Source organism: Cheilinus undulatus, linkage group 15, assembly GCF_018320785.1.
Source record: "Cheilinus undulatus linkage group 15, ASM1832078v1, whole genome shotgun sequence".
Classification (NCBI taxonomy): Eukaryota; Metazoa; Chordata; class Actinopteri; order Labriformes; family Labridae; genus Cheilinus; species Cheilinus undulatus.
The window spans coordinates 29,529,364-29,552,625 of record NC_054879.1 but is presented as its reverse complement, the minus strand read 5'-3'; the positions used below and the strand labels follow the sequence as shown (position 1 = coordinate 29,552,625).

General features: G+C 39.7%; 1 protein-coding gene across 3 annotated transcripts in view; it reads right to left on the bottom strand.

Moving 5' to 3' along the window:
• sema5ba (sema domain, seven thrombospondin repeats (type 1 and type 1-like), transmembrane domain (TM) and short cytoplasmic domain, (semaphorin) 5Ba) overlaps nucleotides 1–23,262 on the bottom strand; it is a 332,738-nt gene that overhangs the window by 295,473 nt on the left and 14,003 nt on the right. The window contains exon 1 of one of the 3 annotated variants that reach the window (XM_041807242.1): nucleotides 5,160–5,255. The exons of the other annotated variants lie outside the window; for them this stretch is intronic. The gene's annotated coding sequence lies outside the window, so the exon portion shown is untranslated. Of the gene's footprint in view, nucleotides 1–5,159; nucleotides 5,256–23,262 lie in introns of those variants that run through there. 3 annotated transcript variants of the gene reach the window in all.

The following is a 23,262-nucleotide window of genomic DNA, read 5'->3' as shown; positions in this document are numbered from 1 at the left end:
ATGGATTGGCAAGACTCCGCGTCTGTCATCAGCAGAGATGGGAGAAAGTCATTGTTTTGCAAGACTCAAGTAAGTCTCAAGTCTTTAATCCCAAGTCCAAGTCAAGTCTCAAGTAAAGACAAGTTGAGTCAAGTCCGAAGTCATAGGCTTGAAGTTTTCAAGTCCTTACAAGTCATAAGCGCTGTTTACCAAATAAAATGCCATTTTAACAATGTAACAATCTATTAAATTTGACAAATACAATGAATGCATTTTGAATTGTTTCATTTTTTTCAATAAAATAAGACCAGTGTGACGGAACTTAACCACACAGAAAAAGAGTGCTGACATAGCATTCAGGATAAAATCAGTGCTAAGCAGTGTGACAACAAATGAACTTCTGAAGACGTTGTACAGTCATTTTAACTCATCTAATGTGAGTGTGTGTGTGGTGAGTGTGTATGTATAGGTGTGTGAGTGGATATATAGGGTTTGTGTGTGTTTGTAAGTGAACATGTTTGACTGGTCAACATTAGGTTTAAGGTGTTATAACCAGTTCTTAACCTCAAGTTATGTGTTATGTGTTAAGTTATAAGAACGCAAGTCATGTGAACACAATGACTGCCTCCTAGTGAATAAACAAAAAAAGAGCTGATGAATCATGGGTGTCTTTTTGGGTAGTTATATTTAATATTTGGATATTTACTGTAGTTCTGTGACTCTGTTAACTTAAAGTTATGCTTTCTATTTTTTTTCCTCTCATTATTATCGCTTTAGCTAAAGGGGATAGTCCCCATATTGGTCTTTGCCCTGGGCCTCCAAATGGCTAAAACCTGCCCTGCCTCACACCTGCAGCTCCCCCTCACAAATCGTTCTGTCCTGCCAGTTTGTTGCTTTCATTTTTCTGTTTCTGCCCTTTTGACAGTATTTATCATTAGTACATTTAAGATCAAATAAAACACCCACGTTTGGACAAGTTTTACTCAATTTTACTTTATTACAAAATGTGATCCGTGTGTGTTTGGCTCGTTGATGATGATGCACGTTGTAAAAGTGCATCATCATCGAGTATGGGAGAGCATTGGCAGGGAGTGACTGAAGAAATGTGTTAAAACGAGGGTGTTAGAAGCTTATTTCGAACACGAAACAGCACCTCTATGAATTAACTTAATGAAGACATGCGCCACCAGCGGACTTCCTCTGCGCTGTTTTACGCACGTTCCTCCATCCAGCGTGCATCCAACGGTAATAATATACAAGTTTTCATTCTAATTTGGAAGTTAAAGTCTGTCTTCTTTGTGTGGACTACTATTTATAGAGGATTTCGGGAGGATTTTTTAAAGTAAGCCCTAAAAGAGCCGCAACTGGTCACTAAAGAGCCACAAGAGGCTCGAGAGACAGGGGTTGAGTATCACTGCGTTAGCTGAATACTTTGAATGGAGGCACATTTTACTCAACACACTCACTGAAAATCTCAAGTATTTTCAAGTCATCGGACAAGTCTTTGATGATATTGTCAAGTCGAAACCAAAGTCATCAAAATTGGGACTCCAGTCTGACTCGAGTCCAAGTTGCATGACTCGAGTCCACACCTCTGGTCATCAGTCAGATAAATCTTGCAAGTCTTCAATCTGAAACAGCTGGACCAATCAGGATCACTTAAGGAGAACAAGGTGGTAGCTCTGGATAGGCTCAATTGTACTGCATGCCTATAAACACTGGCAGACATTAAAGCAATTAGCTTGGATAAAGCTTTAGAACTGGGCATTTTCTTCTTTTTGTTTTTGCTCTTCTCCCAACTGGCCCCTCTGATAGTGAACAATAGCAGCTGCCTGTTGAGCTCACTGTATGCCCACTACATCAGTTGTGCCCTGCACAAACAGACTACAGGCTGTTCCCAGAAGGATCTCAATTATATTACATGCAGTGGATTTGGTGTGTCAGGTTAAAAACCATGATCAGGGCATCCCTCATATAAATCGAACATGAACTCCTCTTATTTTTGACTGTTGTGGAGATTTTGAATTTGAATATTCGGGGTGTGAAAACACTGAAAATCCCATTAAATCACTGTCACCATCCAAAGCTGTATGAGTTAATAGAACAGGAAAGTTTCTGTGTAAACAAAATGCTCAGGTGTAATAGCTGTTATATTGTGTTGTCAACACCTGCAGAACAGAGCCAGCAACATGGAAATTACAAGACAACAAGCTAAAACTTCAATCTCCCGCAGATCTTGCAGGGTGCCGTGATTCCAAATGCATTACTTGTTTTTACTGTTTGATGAAACTAATCCAAAGCAAACAACTCATAAAAGAAGAAAGACTTGAACACACACCAGGAGATCCCCGCTTTCATAAATCTCACAGAAATAAGCATCAACTGGAAATTACTCATTTACATCACCTGCAGGTTCACATTCTGATATAAAAACAAGTGAAAGAAAAGGAGAAGGACTTTGAAGGAGGGAGGAAGAGAGGGACAGAGAGAGGACACCTGAAGCTAAACACAGTCTAACCACCACAAATTGGCTGTCCCCGACCAACAACCCTGTGTTTTATGTCTTGTTTATCCCTCTCTCTGCAGAATACAAGCGGCCCTCTGTCATTTGTGCCGACTTAATGAATAGGAGCACATCTTCAGCAAAGTCAAAGACGCGTGGGCACGGCCAGCATCACCGCAGATTTATAAATCGCCAAGGGTGTCTGGGCATCCTGCCAGCCAGGGCACGCTGTCGAAGAAGCAAGGGGCATTGAGAGCGGCCGGGGTGGGTTGGTGTTGGAGATGAGGGACGTTCAGAGGAGATTTTGACGTTCAGAGAAAAAAATTTAAGAGGAGTAACATTCTATTTTAGGGTCTAGTCTCTAGATTACAGCCTGTTTTATGGGTACATGACTATATACAGGGGCCATCAACTTTATTTGTACAAGGGCCAGCTTGTTTCTAAGCAGATGCTGTGGGGCTGGATTTTAAATAAAACTTAATCAAATGTTAACATTTTGGTCTTTTTTACATCAGTTTTGAGTCTCAGGAAGAATTTCATAGATTTGTGCCTCTTCACAGGTTGCAGGTTTTTAGACAGAATTCAAGAAAAAAACAAATGTTAGACAGCAACATGTGGGAAACAGGACATAGGCCCTAGATCAGTGGTACAACTGGTGGGTCGGGACCCAAAAGTGGGTTTTGAAGCTTTTTCCAGTGGGTCGCATGTGTACCAGGAGAGAAAATCTGGCAAAAAGTGTACATATCACTAAATGCATATGTGTACTTTTCTTAAGTTTTCCTATAATGAAGAGGAAATATCAGTACTTGTCTTAGGATTTCTTCTTATTGATCTCTTTCTCCTTGGATAACAAAGATAAGAGGAAATTCCTCAAAATTCCCATGCAGTCTTGTCTTGGGTCAATTATGTTTTATTCTACACTGCCTGGCCAAAAAAAAAGTCGCCACCAAAAAAAGGTCACACACTCTAATATTTCGTTGGACCACCTTTGGCCCAATGAATCCTGGCATTGTCATCTTGGAATATGCCCGTGCCATTAGGGAAGGAAAAAAAATCTCAAGGGGGGGCACAGGACTCTGCTTGCTCTGACGCTGGCATAATTAGATGAACATACAAACATACAACATACAAACCCTTATTAAAGCATTATTAGAAACCTATTGAATTAGGACCATTTTTGTGCAAAAAAGTCAACATTTCTGGCAATATAAAAAATGTTTTTTTGGAGTTATAAAGTTGAGAACTTAAAAGAAACCAAACTCAGAATTTCAGACTCTAAGAAATTTTAAAGGAATACTCAAACGTTTTTAAATGTGTAAATTTACAACAGTGTACAGTAAAAAAATAAAAAGAGAGTTTACTCAAAAGGGTTGGATTTTCAACTTTACAATCTTACAACTTTACAACTTTGCAATTAGAAAAAAAAATAATTTTTTTTCTTGTAAATAACAACTTTTTACACTTGGGAATTTAACATTATTTTCTTCCAAACTAATAGATCCTCTGAATTTTTTTTTAAAGTGGCACTAATACACCATCATAATAATGGATATTTTATACATGATCTTTTGTCAAGAATAAGTGTATTAAGGCCTATCTTGTTGGTATTTTCTCAGTGAAAACAATTAAAATTGATGTTTAATTTGTCCAAGTAGGTCATGGGGGCTTAACTGTTCTTAGATATGAGGGGGGGGGGGGGGGCTCTAAGGGAAAAAGGGTGGGAACCACGGACCTGGAGGGCACTTAATCATGTTGATGTACCATAGGGGGAATCAGAGAGGCCACATTTTGTGGTGTTTTTGCTAACATTAGGGCACCAGAAGGGGCGACTGCCCCTTGGTCCTTTAGGCTGTAAGTGTGAGGTGGAAACAGAGAGGAGAGTTCTGCCTTCTAATTCATGTGACTAACATCCCATGTCCTGCAAAGGGACTATAAGTGGCCTGTATACATCAGTCACATTTGAAAACCCTATTTCATTCAGCTTTAATCTCCAATTTAACTAATTAAGAGGCAGATAATTCTCCATTCATTAGAGCAACTATGCCCAGTTTTACGTGTCTTATTGTAACGTGTTACATCCAGTAAGTAAACATATCATCATGATTCAGTAGGGAGCTCAGACACTAGAGAGCCATGTAACCTGCATCCTCTTTCCACATGACACTGCTCCTGTGCACTGAACCAGGTCAATAGAGATTTCTCAGGTTTGCATGGAACAACTTGACTGATCTGCTGAGGGCTCTGACCTCAACACCATCTAACACCTGGAGTGCCTGCAGAGAACAAAGGCCTTATCACTCAACATCAGTGTTAAACCTCGCTAATACTCCTGTGACTTAACACGAGCAAATCCCTTTAACCTGGTGTAAAAAAAAAAAGTCTCCTGCAGTCTCAGTAAGCTGCAGTTTATTGCCCAAAGTTGAGTTGCAATTAGAAATAGGAATAGCACTGCAATATGGTGTACTTTTGGCACTGCAGTGTGCTGTTTGAGCCTTTATAACTAAAGGAAATATCTGCAACTACTGTCGTAAATTGAACTTTTTCATAAACACAACTAAATTGCAGCCTACTCTCTAAATAAGAGAAAGCACCTAAGGGCCCTTGCACCCACGAGCTGAGACATCTGCATGTAATAAAAGCCTGTGAATTATGCCAGCCTGAAGTCTGAGCCTCTGACCTTCAGTCAAAGTCTTTAGCCTCCCTCCAAAATCCTGAACGTCCGTGTCTGCGACCTGAAAGTTGCTGAACGGTGATGAGAGAGCTGTGAGAGGAGTATTTCACTCCCGTTGTCTTCTTGACGCTCCCCGAGGGCATCATAATTCACTGGAGCTGAAATGAGAGGCGAAAACTAAGAGTGCTACAGAAAATGAGAGAGCAGCATGTGTCCAAATAACACACAAACACAACTGCCTGTCTGACCCGCTGGTAATTGCCGGCGCTGTAACAATGACGTGATGCCAGTACTTTTTATCTACCTTCATCATGGAGCCATTCATGGAGCCAACCAGGTGTTTATGATGGGACTAAAGCACGCCACGGCTGCTAAATGAGGTAAATAAAGGCTGGCGTGTTACATTTAAATCAGATTTAGAGAACAGAGGAGGCTCAGAAACAAGGTCACATCCTAGGCATAAAATCAGATGCAGAGTGAGAGACTGCAAGGACAAATCTGAATGACAAGCTCTCACTCTGTCTCTTTTTATTATCTTTGAAACAATTTGAAACTTTGATGGTCTTAAAGGATGCATAAACCTCATTTACTAAAGCTTCAATTCACTTTATTCAGCAGTTAAATAAATGACAAGTACAGTGACTCAACTAAAGCCTCTGTGCATTTCTTGTGAAGCACAACAAGCTAAAAGACAAGCTTGCATCAACTACACAGCAGCGACTTGTTAGTGATAACATCCAAGCGGCTACTGCTAATCAACAGGTTATCTGCTGCACCAAGGTTGGAGATCATTTCCAAAATTATCAACATTTCACCATAACTTAAAGTTAGATTGATGTTAGATATTTCCAATTTGATTGCAAGACAGCGTGGTAAGATTTGACCAAAATCCAGAAGAACACTGCAGAAAACTGTGAGACTGTAAATATCAGACACTACTGAGAGTTTGCAAAGAGGAGCTATCACCAAATCTTGCTCAATATATGCAGGCACTAAAACGCACACGACTTTTGCTTCCCGAGTGCACTTGGCATGTGTTGCTATGTTATCTGATAAACTAATATGTTTGGAAATCAGTCACTGGTCAATTGAAGTGAGTGTACGCTGTGTAAATTAAATCAGATTCACCCAGGTGTTTTGAGTCGCACTACTCATTTGGAAGTCACGCCGATATTCAGCTGGATTGAGTGTTCTTTGTCGCACTATGTACAGATACGACAGCCAAACCATGACCTGACTACAGCCAGACCAGCCACTCCTGACTCGTCTGATGGATTTCTTATATGTTTAATATTTTGTTCATACAACTCCAGAAAACTCCCCCAGTGAGAGCAGAGCCATAAACAGAATCCCCATCTTTGGGCTATTTTTTCCATTGCGAACTGTCAGATAGCATTAACATCAACATCAGGAATGACTTCCTGACGCCCCCACCTACCCCGCTGTGATAAAAGAAATAAACAAGTAGGAAATATTCCCAAGTCTTTTATTCAAATACAAGAACTAAAATACCAGAGAAACATCACCCTTTAGTGCTCATGCTCTGTCTAACAGCAGGATTGAATATCTTTGACTGTTTTCATGTTTGAAAATAAAACATTTGAAAGGGCCAAACGCAGTGCATGTGCTGCATAATGGCAGAGTTGTTTCATTGTACAGAAGCATAAACAATTTACAGACAAACAGCCTTAGTGAACAGACAAAAAGTCACATATTTCCACTATAAAGAGATGAACCTGTCTGAAACTTTATTTTGAGCTGATTTATTTAGAGGTGTCCGATATAGACATGCTGCTCTGATGTTTGATTTCAGTTTGCATGCACTTTGTGTTAGCGTGGATTCCCCCCTTTGCATATGCTCTGTGGATCAGATGCTATTTTTTGGGGCAATTTCCACAGTCAAAAAACTGCACTATTCTTTGGTGGATCTGCCCCAATAACTTCAAAAATGACATTTTCTTTGGGTTGGGGTAAAGGATAGGGCAAGGGTTAGGATAATAAAGGATAAAACTTAAAACCCTGACCTGCAAAACCAACTACAAACATTTAATGAACAGTAAAAAAAGCTTTTCCTCCATGAAAACATGCCAACACAGCTAATGTAGCTAAGGGTAAACTGACGTTAGCTACATTAGCTATATTAGCCCTTGCTGATCATTTGTTTTCTGTCATTGAGGATTTTTCACTCAACACTGCACATCACACTCCAAGTTGTTTACCTTACAATACACCAGCATCTTCTATAAATGCAGGATTTGGACATAATGAAGGAGCAGAGTAGCACCAGCACCAACCTCGTCTTTCAGCCATGTCAGGTCAAATGGGTGGCTAAGCTTAAGGTCATGATGAAACAGGCATTAAAAGTGTCTTTTTAGATACTACATTTTGCAGTGATTATGCCAAAGTTGGAGTTTTGTCAGCTAATGATGCCATTAAAGTATAAGTAGTGGGAAACTCTGACCTTAACTGGAAATTTAATGTTGATTTGTGTTGCAGATTTAGTTATAAATGGGTTTAGTTAAACTCACTCGAAAGATAATCAGGACCCTGTTCATCAGATAACCATTTTGTGTCTACAGGATGGATCTGCTGACAAATTCCCATGACTTTAATTAGAAAAGAATATAAATGTGCATTTTCACCTTGCATTGGAGTTCAGCTGCTCTCAAAAGGTTAAAAATGCAGCTTTAATTAAAATGAGACCAGCTCGTATACAGTACGTACCATATTGAAGATCTCCCTATAGCACTGTCCTCTGTGGTTGGGGTCAAGCCTTTAGCAACACAACAAGTTGCAGCTGTCACAGAGAGGCAGAGTAATGCTATTTAGTATGCCATATGAGTCTGCTATTTGTCAAATTAACTGTGAAACAATTGATGAGTCCCTTTTCATCTGTGAGAGCTTTTCATCTCCAAAGAACAAAGCTGCACATTCTAGTTTTTAGACTCTTTATCATGCTCATTTTCAGCTGAGTCATGTGTCATTTGTCAAACAGAGTGCATCTTCACTTGTTGCTAGAGGAGTCAGAGGACATTTATCAAAATTATTTTTCTACCGATAAGCCATCCCCTCCTTTACAGCTGCAGATTAGTCCTCCACGGTGCAATCTTATATAGCAATGTAGTTTGTTTGAAGATGGTGTATCATAGCTGTTGTCCACCTTTTAACAGTCTCCTGTGGTCTAAATGAACACACAGTATAGACTAGCTCTGAGCTATACTGGAGAAAAACAATGTTGGACCTTCACTTAAGTTTAGCTGTGGAATCTGTGTGTGAAGATGACAGGTGAGGGATGGGTATTGTTGGGTATTATTTGTTTGTTAGTTTGTTTATTAGCAACATAACTCAAAAAGTTTTGGACAGATTTTGATGTAATTTTCAGGAAATGTCAGAAATGGCATAAGGGAGAACTGATTAGATTTTGGGAGTGATCTGGATCACCGTCTGGATCCAGGAATTTTTTAAAGGATTCTTTACTATTGGGAGATAGGGCTAATGGCGGAGGTCTGTGCTGTCCGAGTTCTTTTCTAGTTTATAGTGTTGTCTTAGTTCAGTCACATATTTAAAAAAACATCAATCAATTCTTCCTGTCAAAATTTTTGTTTACAGCATTAGCATGGTAGCACCTCCCACTGGAACTAAAATGTACAATACGGTCGAGGAAAAGCTTCATGTTCTGGTGTGATTTCATCTTATTTTCAAAATTTGTTAAGGGCCAATCAAAAATGGACCGTGGACCGCATTTGGCCCCTGGGCCATAGTTTGGACACCCCTGCCATAGAGAATATTTGGGAAGAGCAGAAGCTTTAAGAAACTCTCAGAGTGTGATTGGACGATTGGATAAGATATTCCCTTGCTTTATCATATTGAAATTACATTATTTGTACTTATAGCCCTCTTTCATATAAAGGCCTGGCACCTTCTGCTATTTTGTAAATAAACAACCTGGTTAATATTTGAGGATTAACATTATTTCACAATTTTGGTACAGTAGATACTCTGAATATCCTAATGCATGTGCAAAAATGCTAAAAATATATATTTTTTTTATGTCTCCCCTTTAATTTGAAAGCACCATTTATTAATTATTGAGGTATCTCCAAAAATCCTTGAGCAGTAGCCAGATTGTTTCTTCTCCACATAAAGAAATTGGGCATTTTGGGAAACATTTTACCTATGGGCCCACTGCTGGGACCTTAGCCATGGTTTAAAATAAAGGGCTTGACTAAAGCTGCTACTCTGGAGGGTGATGAATGGGGCTGCTGGCCAAGACTAGCAAAAGCAATCTGCTGTGAGACGGGGGCCGACATTTACTCTGCCATCAAACATCCAGCCGCTGATTTAAACATCGCTGGAAAGTGCTGCACTTCCTTCCTCGCTAAAACTACCTGTGGTCCTTTAGCATCTGGGGGAAAAGTAATCAGAAAAACAGGCCGACACGTTTGTTCCACTGAGGTCAGGGGAGAAAAATGACAAGGTAATGTTACCTCCTTTAGGTGAATGAATACACAAAGGAATGTGTGTATGTCTGGAGCCCATTCATCATGTCTTTACTAAATCTTACACCAGTATCACATATTTTCAGCTCCTTTACGCTGCTACTGACATCAGATAGGAGGAGCAGGAGTTCAGGTCGCAGAGAGCAGAGAGTATTTAAAGGTTGTACGCAGGAGCCACCAGGTGTATAGGTCAAAGAAAAGAAAGAAGAAGAGTCTTTTCTCCCTCCCAGGATGAGATGTATCTCCAGCACATGCTCCTCACAATCACACTTTGCACTACAGCAGCCGAACAGAGGCTCCTTTCAGCTGAAGCCCTGAAGAGGAGCGCTGAAGTAGAGAGGCAGGGGAGGGAAAACGCGCTCAAGTGCAAAAACCGAGATCCTCAAAAGAAAATCTAATGGACCTTGAAATCCAGATGGGGGACATGAAAAAGGAACAGGTGACGCAGTGAAGCTTTGAGGTCATTTCATATGGCACAAAAATGTGTCCAACATGAGGCATGAGCTAGGTTTACAGAGACAGATGATCAAAATATTTAAAATATGATGGGTATAATAAGGGCTGAGCAAAATGGACAATTATCTAAGAATTTCTCAAGAATAATGTGCTAATTACTCTTTAGTAAGGTGTCATGCTACCATTTAATAATCCAAAAATCTGATATATAAAGGAAGTAATTACCCAGTAATATTATATATTGATTTTTCAAGTAATTTCTCATAAGATTGTGGCAATTCTCTGGGATTAGGTGGTAATTTTCAATAAACCCCTAACACTTGTAAAAAAAAAAAAAAAAAAAAAAAAGTGGTATTTTGCCCTTATTCCCTAACCCTGACCCCTAAACCTATCCCTAACCCCTTAACCCTAAAATTGTAAAATCGTGGGAACTCTCAGAAAACTAGGTGGTATTTTACCCTAACCTAACCCTGTACCCTAACTGCTAAATCTAACACTACCCTAAAAATTACCTAAAATGTATTTTGGAAAGGCTCTCTTTAATATAAATAAAGAAAAAACAAAGAAATTATGTGGTGATTATCATGCAGCTTGTATGGAAAACTGTCATCTGATTTCTAAGAAAATACTTTGTATAATACTACCAAATTACCTGAGAATTGCCACAATATCACAAGGAATTACTTCATAATTGATACTCTTCACTAGGTCAATACTTCCTAAACATTACTGAGTTATTACTTGGTAAAATACAGACGTATTACTAGGTAATTTCCATCTCGACACATGTCAACACGTGTGGCTCAGAAGGCAAGGTCAAGCTTCTCTGTTGTCTGGGCCCTTTCACCCTTGGTAAAACGTCCCAAGATTTCCAGTGGTTCCCAGACTTTGGGACATCCACAGCACCACCAGGGGCTTATGGCAACCCTGCTTCCCACCCGAGAAGGTAAGCTAGGCTATGCTTACTCATGAAAACCACTCCTCACTCCGCCCTGGAGGTGTGAAGTTTGTTATTTTTACAACAGATTATTCCCATTCCCCTGGTAACAAGCAAGGACATCCAGAGTACAACCTGGGTCGGTTCAGTCTTCCTTTCTATCCAATGGTGGCCTCGGCAGGCTTTCTGGGCACATATACGCCTTACACCAACCTCATTTTCTGGCCCAAACATGCCTAAAAATACTGCACAGTTTGAGCGTTGTTGCTATACGTTTGTGACTGTGATGATGTCATCGTCCAAGGCCGGATTAGTGTCCTACATGGTTTGTGTTTTGCAGATTAGTCCATTATAGACAGCTCACCATAGAGTGAATACAGCGTATGGAATGAGTTTCGGATTTTGGACACAGCCTATGACATTAGCTTATTTATAGAAAAAAGGAACCTGTTGTGTATTGAAAGGGAAATAAGGGACCAGAAAAGGTAAAAGTTTGATGACATGAGGGACAGATGACTTTTGACTTGTCCACTGATCTGTCTGAGAGTTGTTTCCACTGAAATGAGACCTTAAGGAGCAGACTTCACACATCATTGTGTTGTGACTGATGCTAACAATGTTAATGCTTTTAAATACAAAAACAGTATATATATATATATATATATATATATATATATATATATATATATATGAGAATAACAAGTCTTGTTTTCTCATCATTTTCTAGTATTATAAAGAACTCAATATATTGCTCAAACCACAGTACAATGCAGATACAACTAAGTTTGCGTCATCCTAACCCTGCTGGCTGAGTATCCAGACACTGTTTTTGGATTTTTTGGGGAGGGGACAGTGGTACCACGGTCGGCTGCTTATCTCCATCAAGCAGACGTTTGGCCTTTGGTCCTCCATCACTCCACTTCCTTGTTAACAGGCTGCACATTAACTAGAGCCCCACATAACTCTCAACAGTTGACTAGCTGCCACCTGATGAAGCCCGCCACTTCTTCTTTGATGTTTTAAAATAAGACGTGAGCAGCAGACGGGGGGGGGGGGGGGGGGGGACAAATGTTTTCCCATTAATCAGCAGGATGGCGAGGATTGATTTTAGAAGGCACACAGGTGAATCTCATTTCCTCTTTGGCTTAATCCAACATTTCAATTTACTCCAGCTTTCATCCACCTGGTTGAGAAAGTAATGGATTTTTGTATTATAAATAATTCACATGATTGTGATTAAGCGTCAGTCCGTTATGATGTGAGAGAGACGGCGCGTTGGTCTGGCGCGCTTCTCAACACTGTGATGGTGAGAACGTGGCCCTGAGACTCGTCTGTCTCTGTTTCTGCCAGGACATTAATCACTGTCACACCCGGCTCTTATTCTGTCTGCCTCGGACTGAAACAGACCCTCCAGCCCCCGCCGAGAGCCACTTCTATCGCCATAGTAACCAAAACCAACAGAGAATCAAACTCAGTAGTGCTGTAGAGGCAGAGGGACACAAAAAATGTTTACAAGAAAAAAACTGAAGCCTAAGGGGGCAAAAAGATCCAAGCAGCACACTTTTAATGTTCATCAGAGCTGTCACTGTTGACAGACAGAGTAACCTTTTCCTTTGGGCTGCCCCGCTCATAGTGGACTAAACATTAGTCGATGGAAAGAGTCTAAGAAGGCCAAGTTTTTATTGATCCATGTGTCACAGAAAAAAGCTCAGTCTATATGAGCTGCACCTTGTCTGCTGTGTGAAGTACCACTGCCTAAGCCTTCCCTTTAAAGACAGAGAAGACGGGAGAGAAGGACAGTTGTCTTAAGTTGTGCTTAATAATGCATGCATGGACTCTGGAAGTGAGCCCCTCCTGTGGGTCACCAAGAGAGGTCCAAGGATGTCCCACTGATAATAAAGTTCCTGTATAATCCTGTATAAGGTTATAATCCCATCAAGTTTCACCAACATTTTCCTCCAGTTAACAAGAGCATTGTAATGACTTTGGCCCTGATTCCCTTTTTCTGAATCAGCAAAGGTCCGATAATCAGATGGTTCTACAGGTTATCTTGTCAGAAGTTCCTCTGGTTTTAGGTGTGTTTAGAGTGATGTTTTTCCGCTTCAATCTGTCAATCTGCTCAGAAATCTGTCAGTCAGATTTGAGCAGGATTGTTACATGGAACAGAGCAATAGCCACTCAAGAGGCAAGCTGACTAAAGGAGGAAGCACAACAAACACAGCCATGGAGCTGATAGTAAATGTGAAGCATAAAGTTAGATTGGCATCAGAAATAGAGGGTCAACTTGTTGATATGTGTCAACAACATGTGTGTTAATACAACAGGTTCTGTAAAACATACCACAACCCAATGATAAGGGAGGGAGCTTGACTGAAATTGAGACTGCAGTGGACTTTAAAGGTATCTAACAGCTTGTCACATTTATAAATCATTTTCTCTAAATTTGCATTTTGAGATTTGGAGTTTTGAGAGTGAAAACTCTGGCTGTTGGTGAATGAATCTGTTAGTGAGTGGTGAGCTGTGTTGGTCATCCATTTAACCTTGCCGTTATTTGCCATCAAGAGTTGGGGTTGTCACATTTTCAAAATAGGGTAAGATTAAAAATACCTGTTTTGATTAACGTGACATGGCAGATTAACCTTGCAAAGCCAGACTCCATGTCTGTCATCAGGCAGACCAATCTTGAAAAGCTCAGATCTGAAATGTTGGTGCAAGGTCTGAGAACGACAGACAAATCAGCGTCATTTGGGAACACAGTGGTAGCTACAGGCAGGCAAGATGCAACCTGTTTATTTGAGTTGAATAAACTAATTACAGTTGCTTGCTACCATGTGAAGCAACTTTTAAAAGTTCATCTACAACTATCTTTGTATAGCGCTGGCGTAGTGATTAGCTCAGATGTAGCTACAGTGTAGCAACAGTTTTTATCAGAACTGGACAACATAGGTCCTTCTATGGTGTTACTTTGTTTCATCCACTGGCTACAGTAGTAGTTAGCAACTATAACAGCTCCTGTGAATGGCTACTATGTCATGTGCTTCATTGCTCTGCTTGGCCTGTAATGAACGTTACAGGTAGAACATCTGTCCCAAACACTGGCAATAGGCAAATGCCTATATAGATGTGATATATTTCTCATGTGATAGATATGTGAAACTGTTTATCTGGCACTTTGGTCGATACCAGATAGACTGTTTCATATAACCATAACATGGAATATATTTCACGTCCATGTGGGCAACACCCCATAGATGGTGTTTGGGAAGGGCAGAACCTTTCAAAAAAAAAAAACAAAATGGTGATTGGTGACTTCTTTGACTAAAGAAGTGTCATAATTTGATAAGTCTGCCACCATAGCTACATCCATACTAGTCTCTTCACCAGCCACTGTTATTCAAAGGCTTGTAGTCACTACACCCTGCTCATTGCTACCAGCTCTTTCTCCTCAAATGATGCCGACTGGTCTGGTCATTCTCTGTCCAGGAACAAGCATATATATATACTGTTTTTGTATTTAAAAGCATGCCAATCCACATGCTTTGCAAGGTTATCTTTTGCCATAATTGCAAAATAGAAAACCTTAGCACCAAATATTATCTAATTTCCTTTAAGAGAAGTTGCAATTAAGATTTTGAGACTCCAGTTCTATGAAATAGATGATGTTTTTTTATAGCTGTGGTACTTTTTGACAGCACTGATCGTTAAAACCATTAAGAGTACCAAACAATGGAAAATTCATTTTTCATTGTATTGAAAATACTAAGGCTCCATTTTCCAGCCCTTAGATGCATTTTTTCAGCTTGACACAAAATATGGATAGATATTTCAAATTAGATCACAAATGTAGCCCTTGTACATCACGTCTGATGTACAGGGGCTACAGTCCGTGCTGCACAGGTACACATCTTCAACTCCTGATCCTGATTGGTGCATGCGATCCTACACTCTCTCACTCAATGTTTACTGTAAATCTATAGCTCCTTTTCATATGAAGTCAGAAGTCCACAGAAATATTCTTAAAGAGCTATATCATAAGAGCAGGTCAATTACGAGCTTAGATTAACAGCTATAAGGTAAGGGTTTAGTAGGCTGCAGCTACATAACGGTCAATCCTCTCACCAAACATCACATTAAGGTATGAGACGATGACAAATCCAGACTCAAAATGCCTGATTTATTGCTCATTTCATGAACATACGGTGTTGTATGTTCTCCATGTTCAGCACCAATTAACTAATGAGCTCTTGATTAAAGCTACACTTGTAGCACCATCCCCCTTCACCAGTCTGGACTCCACAGCTCACACACAACATGAATCACAGATCAGTCACTTCAGCAGAGAAACATTCCAGTCTGTCTGTTGGCTCACAACCAAGAGATTTCTGGCAAGAGCCAAACAAAAGGTCAAAAGACAGAAGAGAATAATTTCTCCTGAACGTCTGCTGGGTTAAGCTGCAGTCTAGCTAGGTGCTCATTGCTACTCAGGTCAAATAGGAGAAGCTATCAAACACAGACACTGAATAATTGCCTCCTCTCCTCTGCTAGAGATGTTTTGGTGTCTGAGATGTAAAACAGGCCTGTAGCTGCAGAAGAAAACACTATCTTGTGTTATTGCTTTCCTTTGTCACTCATTTCACACGCAGACACCCGCTGATTCTCCAAAGAGAAGTGACCAGATGCACTGAAAGGAGATAGTTTCAGAAATCGGCGCTGGTGATTACTTTGGATTGAGAAGAATGAGAAAGACATTGTGTTTGCTGTATGAATGATGATGTTATCCAGTCAGTGTGATAGCCTGTTTTACCTTGAGAGCACAGAATATATTGAATGCAGCAAACATCAGGTAACAAAGGTTTTTCAGGTTTTGTTGTGTTACTGAGGAGAAGTGTAATTACCCGACAAGCAGGCATCGCGTCTCCGGGTCAGGGCCAGTTTTAATAACACATGCGGCACAAAAGCATATCCACGCTCTGATTCAAATAAGGAAAGATGAAGTTGTCACAGAGAAGGACACAAGAAAAAAAAACAGAAAATGCAAGAATGATAATAAAACATTGGAGAGTCTAAAAACAGACCTGGCATTGTGTGTCTGTTTGTACTGCAGTGTATTCGATTTTCCAGTTCTTACAGACGTCAACAAGTTATGTTGCTCAGCATCTCAAAAACCCTTTATGATTGATCCTCTGATCTGCTGATCTGCTAATCTATGGCCAGATCGAAATCTTCGTCCTTAAGCATAAGCATTGAATCCTCCAGGACTTTAGCGTTATCAGTGTACACATGATTGCCAACTGTCCCCTGTTACGTCCAATTTCCACATACTCGTCCAGCTCTGCGATCCAAGTGCGCAGCACTCTGCTCCAACCGAATGGAAGCCAGTCTAGAGTGCTGTGCAGTGCTGTGCAGTGGGATGTGAGATCACAGATCACAGATCACAGGACTACAAGGTTTCAACAGCGGATCATTTTGCCTTTCTGAGGTTTATTTGCCATTATATTGACATGATTCCATAATTTTATTGCTTCCACCATGTGTGAGTACATTATGAAGTCAAAAGGTTTCTGTTTTCTACAAAGGATGTGTAATTTTTATTTAAAAGTCTGTAGTATTCCACCTCAAATGTTAACTTTACCTCGTCAGTGGCACCTGTGACCCACTGACCTCCCAGTGACTTGTTGAGGTTGTCTAGAAATTTTGCATGTTTTTCCTGCTGTTTGGATCTATCTGCTCTACATGGTTTAGCTGAAAAATACATATGGTGTGTATCTCCTGTGAAGCAGAGCAGAGTGGTGCTTCTGGGACATGTCAAGGATGTGCTAGAGACAGTCTGGAGCCTAAGCTTTGGAACTGCTCCGACTGACTGGAGAGGGAGCGATTTGCTCTGCAGTGCACATTGCAGGCGAATTGTGGTGCAGCTGATGTATGTGTAAATTGGAGGTAAATGGGTGCCTGCTCTACCAAGCATGGGCGCTTAACATGGGCGCATTTTTTCAGCTGTTTGAATCAACCTGCTCTGTATGGATTGGCGTGGTTTGCCAGTGGCCAGTGCAAAAAAAAAAAAAAAAAGAGTGCATGTTTCCAGTGAAGTGGAGTGGGATGCACCAACACAGATTGGAGCGCAGGCAGTGGAATTGCAAAGACTGACCAGAAAGGGAGAGATTTCCTCCACAAGTGGGTAGCATTGCAGGCGGAGTATGTGAAAATGGGAGGTTATCTGGGACGTCACAAATTTTAAGCTGAAATTGTTTGATACCCCTTTTCCTGTGATTGACTTTTCTCTTCTGTGATCACTAGACCAGGTTTAGCATCAGGACCCAACACCACCTCCTCCTTTACAACAAATTGTGACCCACATTTCATGCATTTTTCAATCATAACCAAATGTTTCAATGAGAAATCAGGATTATGTGACAGAACAAGGAAATGTAGGCATATTCTTCCCATATTCCCCATATATTTTTGCCAGGCTTATATCCATCATCCAGTTTTGGTCCTGACCCACCACTGGAGTACCAAGGCACCATACTTTGTTGACCCTCATTAAGCTGATCGATGGTCAACCACAAAAACACAGAGCTCATCATGTACTGATCACAACCATCAAGTTACACCTGTCATCCAATCACAGTGCCCTAAGACATCAGCTACACAGTACCACAGCAAAACCTCCAAATCCCAATAAAACAGGTTTAATCTATAGATGGATTTGTTCAGTTGGCTCTAAAATGTGGAAAATGATGATAATAACATTGTCAATCACATCTTTCTGCTGCAGAGATGCACAAGAAGATACCTGAAGGTGAAAGCAGTGAAACCAGAAAACTGTAGCAAGTAAAGCATCATACCGTATGTGTACCATCCTGGATGCAGATACATCAGAGAACTTTGACATGTCATGTAAGGGCTTCTCCCTATCTGTGTGAAAGGACAAAAGACTGCTTGAAGCTGTCAAGGGCAAGAAAAAAAGAATTTGGTGAGCCAAGCCTCTCTCAGATTTAAAATTTCTTTTATTCCACTACAAACCTCCAAGCTGTGATTTATCTCGTAATTCTTTTTTAGGTTTATTAGAACAATTCTCAAAAGTGTGGTCCAAAGCCTGTTAGAGGTCAATAAGAGGGTTAGAGAGTAGGATTAAAATTTCATCCTAATATGGAGACATTATTGGTCATGGTTTTATTAACTTTCTGGAATAAATATATCTAAAATTTTTCAGATAGAGCTCTGTGGTGTATTTTTGTACTTTAGGGGTCATTTTTTGGAAATATGGTTTATGAACATGGAAATAAAGCAGTTTTAATATAACTACAGGTCAAATACACATTTGTCCCTATACACCACATTCACTCATCATAGCTGCACAGCTGTGGCAGTGCAACCCTAGGAGTGCATGTGCAAGTGAGTCCATAGGGCATAAATGAATAATGAGACACTATCATGACATCACATGTAGCCTGGAAAAATGACTGTTAAACAATGATGATAAAGATTTTTAAAACCACCATAAATGTATAAATACTTTATGAATATGCTTGCTTTGACATTGAGATGGGCCAATCTAATCCTATGGTGTTTTAAAACTGTACAGTAGTCATCTGGTTCTTTGGGATAGGAATAAAAACTTAGAAATTGGAATTTCAGAGTGATATTTTCCAGAAACACACATGCAAAAAGAAAAAGGGAGCAATCAAATCCTCTTGACAACCGACTCATAACAGAACGACAGTAGTGCTGACAGATAATCCTAATTCTCATCCTCATTGTGATATGAACATGCAGTAAACACTTCACAAAAGTCTTCCTGAAATGTGACAATTAAGAAATAAATCATTTAAAAGGCGCTCTAAACTAGGTCACAATACCAGAATATCAAACTGCGAAATAATACTTGTCAAAATCAAACAACTTCAATATCTGATTTGACACAAAACTGGGTCATTTCTTGTTTTTCATTATGAAAAATTGCAAGCTTTCCCTGCACACTAATTTTTTAGTGCCTGGTTATAAAAAGCTACAACCATCAGATGGTTGCTGCAGAAAATCTAAATGCTGTTTACTAGAAGATATAGCATAATGAAGAAGAAAGTATCAGTTTGATATTACACAACCTAAGCATCACAGACAGTAGAGGTGCTACATCAGTGTAGTTTCACATTAGAAACATGAGGCTGGATCCGAGTACACTTAAGTCTGGTTCCATTTTGTCAATGTGAACACAAGCGTACTTTACTCAGGCACTAAGCCCAGATCTGCTCAAAGAAATGGTTTAGGGCATGTGAACTCAGGTACAGTACATGGGGTATTGTGGCACAACCAGGACGAATACAGAGTACTTGTCAGCGAGCAGAGTTGTAAAGGCAATTTGAAACATCTCTAACCTCGCAAAGACAATGGATTGGCAAGATCCATATCCATCATCAGGCAAATCCATCTTGCAATGCTTCAATCTAAAACAACTGTGGCAGGTCTGAAAAGAGACCTGACCAATCAGTGTTTAGTTGTACACCAAACCTGTTAACAGTGGCGACAAGTATAGCAAGTAGCACAGATATACTGTAGCAGTTTTTATTATCAGAACAGGAAAACAGAATAGATGTTTGTTGCTCTTTTCCTGACCGGTCTTGGCAAGAGTTTGTTTCATCAACTGGCTCCACTAGTAGTTAGCAATGATAGCGGCTACTATGTGGAGTTTACTCCTGATTGGCACACAGACAAAGCATTTATCCAATCACGCTCTAAGATTGTTGCCCTTCCCAAACATCATCCACGGATTGTTGCCCAAAGGGGTGTGAGACATACCCCATACAATGGCTACGTTAAAATGTTTCCCGTATAATCAATAACCATCATCGGCAAATTTTGAAAACAACTACATGCCTACCACCACCTACTTTATCAGACTGTGTGCTTGGGTATGGAACAGTTCTACTAATGTGAAGTAGGGCTCAATGATTGGGAAATATAATCTAATTGTATTTTTTTTTCCCAATGTTGCGATTGTGATTTTATATACAATTATTTCTCTGGTTTATCATCTTACGTATTTTCCAACAAACACAAGCAATAAATAATCCTATATAATAACCAACACAATATTAGATTAAACTAGGTAAAATATCTAATTGTGATTATTTTGACTCTTAATGCAAATTAGATATGAATTGTTATATTGAAAGTAGTGATTATTTTTGTTTAATTTCATACCTTATAAGAAAAAACTACAAAAATGAAGAAAGTAGGATTTTTTGTAGAGTATTCTAATAAATATCACTTGAATGATTGCATGATATGTAATGGATAATATCTCAGCTGCAAAAAAAGTTTTAAACTGATAATTTGTCACAAATTTCAGGCCATATTGCGATTACTCTAAACTGCAATTTATTGCCCAGCCGTAATGTGAAGCAGACCAGCAGGGGAGAGGGAAGCGATCGTACCCGAGCATGGGAGAAAACAATCTCTAATGTGACAAAGCCATTAGTCCTACGTAATGTAAAAAATAAAACCTCATAACTCCATTTTTTTTTAATGGAGTGAAAAGAACATGTTTTTTTTAAATTAATCAACACCAAATGGTCTTAGTCAGCAACTTTTTGACACTTGTTTTTTTTTTAAGTTTGAATCAACCCACTGACAGGTGTAAAACATGATAGATCGCAAAGACTTAAAGGGAAAAAAATTTAAATCGTGGAAAATGGAGATACAAGGTTTTGGCATGACACCAGCGATATCATTTTTAAGTAAATGATCAATTAAAGGGTTTCTTTTAACTGGTATTATAGAGTAAAATAGATGGTATCTTGATTTATCCAGCGCTAAATCTGGTAGCCTGTTAATGGAAATTTCCAGGATGTGTTCGTATCAAGCTGTCCATCTGTGGTTTATACTGATGCTATGCATTATAGTTTGCAGTGTTTCATGATGTGGATCTATGTAAAACATTACAGTTCTTCACCAACCAATTCAAACAGTCAAAAGATGGGGACTGTTAAGCTTCTATGCACACATGCTGTTGTTACAGAATTGATTAATTTTTTCCAACATTGCAGATCTTTCTTGTGTCGTGATGGCCTTTATCAAGAAACTAACTGATTTAACTTGGTCTGCAACACCAAATATTTCTTACATTTGGGCCGAATGTCAAACATAAGATCCTTAAAATATCTAAACACTAACACCAAAAGAGAGCATGTAAGAATTCAGGCTTAGGCCCAGGCTTAAGATGTGGAGTCCTTAGCCTGCATAGTTCTTGATTCAGCAATGCTGTGGTTTAGAGGAAATTTATGTGGATCCACTGTAGAGACGCTGGGACAAACTGTATCAGCAATCCAGGAAATATGGAAAAAGCTTTGACGGGAAGAAGCAGAGAGTTTTTATCTCCAGTCACCCTCTTCTCTCCAGTAAATTTAGCCAATGAAGGACAAATGCTCTCATCCTATTTGATGCTGGATATCATTAGGCTCATACTGCAAATCACAAGCCGACATGTGGTTGTCCAATTACACGTGCTGCGGCAGAGGAGAGTTGCGGGTAACAGAGAAAGCAGAGACCAGCTGCCTGCTATCGCTTACTGCTGATTTCCCCGACCATTACTGCAAATACAGACAGCCAGGCAGATACGCACACATATGCATGCATGAACACAAGCACATGGACACGCAAAATAAACAAGAAGACTCATTCGCACATGCCAGACGGCTGAGCGGCAAACATACATGAGCTTTACTTTCTAATGAGACAGTTATATGAGCCGTCGCAGGCGCTTAATCAAAACTGGATGATACCCAGTGCTAATAAAACTTTCAATGAATGTGTCAAGATTTTCTGCAGCTAATAGCCTCCAAAGTTGCCGCTACTGTTCTGGTGACAAAAAGAATCATGACAGCCTCTGAAAAATGCAAAATAAAGCCAAAACAGTTGAAAAATTGGTGAAAACATTTTCCTTTTTTCTTGTCAGTCTGTGAATACACATCGAGATAAATACCACTGGAGCATCCAATGTGTCTTGTTTGGAGGGCTTACAGCAAAACCTATTACTACAAAGAGCACAGGCTCAAGAAAGTATTTTAGCTCTCACCCTGTGAATCCATTTGGGAGAGACAGAAGCATTTTAGAGGGGACAGCAGGGTAAGAATGAGCCTTATTCCTTCACTTTAAGAAGTGAACAATGGAGCTTTACAAAGGAGAATACCTGACACTCAAAGATCCCTGAGAGGAATGTTAATAATTCAGAGCACGGTTTAATGGAGTTAACACTTTTACACTTTTAACATCTGCAGTGTTAAGCCATATACTAAATAACATGTCAATGCAAGCTCCACTTTTATGGCCTAAACAATCCTAATTTGTGCCATAAGACACCTTTACATGTTATGCTTTAAAAGATTTGGGCAGTATTCATCAATTCAGGATCACATAAGGATCTAAAAGTTTCTCTTACTGTACAAATTACCAGACTCTTGTATCATTGGAAAAAAAACTGAGCCTGAATAAATGAATTAAGAAACATGATTTGCTAAGATCCTTTCATAAAGACCAAAGGTATGAAAATGACTTGGCTCATTACACCCACACCGTGGCCTTCACCACCAGCAGAGCATAACTCTGGTAAAACACCTCCTGAGAAAATAGCAGAATCTTTTCAAATAGAGCACCGTGCCACCTACTTTACCTTGCCATCTTTAAAACAGAAAATAAGGGTCTACTTTATGGAAAATAGGGGGAGGAATTATAAAAATTAGCAGCTTCTTGAGAATCTTGTGGTGGTTAAATTTTAAGCCTTTTACATATGAACTAGTAAAAAAATCTAAAAAAAAAAATGTCAGATCTGTTACCTTAAACTTATCCTGACCTGTCTTTCTCAAAGAGGAACACTTGCACCATTGGATGGGCAGAGGGACATAAAAAGATGATGCAGAAGTGGTAGATGAAGCAAGAGTCCAACACTTTGATGACAATATTTGGCTTTAAATCCATCCATCCATTTTCTGCTCATCTGGGGATGGGTCACGGTGGTAACAGGCTAAAGAAGTCAGCCCAGACTTGCCAGTGATATTTTCCAGTTCTTCCTGGGAGATTTCAAAGTGCTTCTATGCCAGATGAGATATATAATCCCGCCAGTGAGTCTTTGGTCTACCCTGGGGTCTCCTCCCTGTTGTAAGTGCCCAGAAGACCTCTAAAGGGAGGCATCCTGGTGGCATCCTGATCAGATTCCAGATGA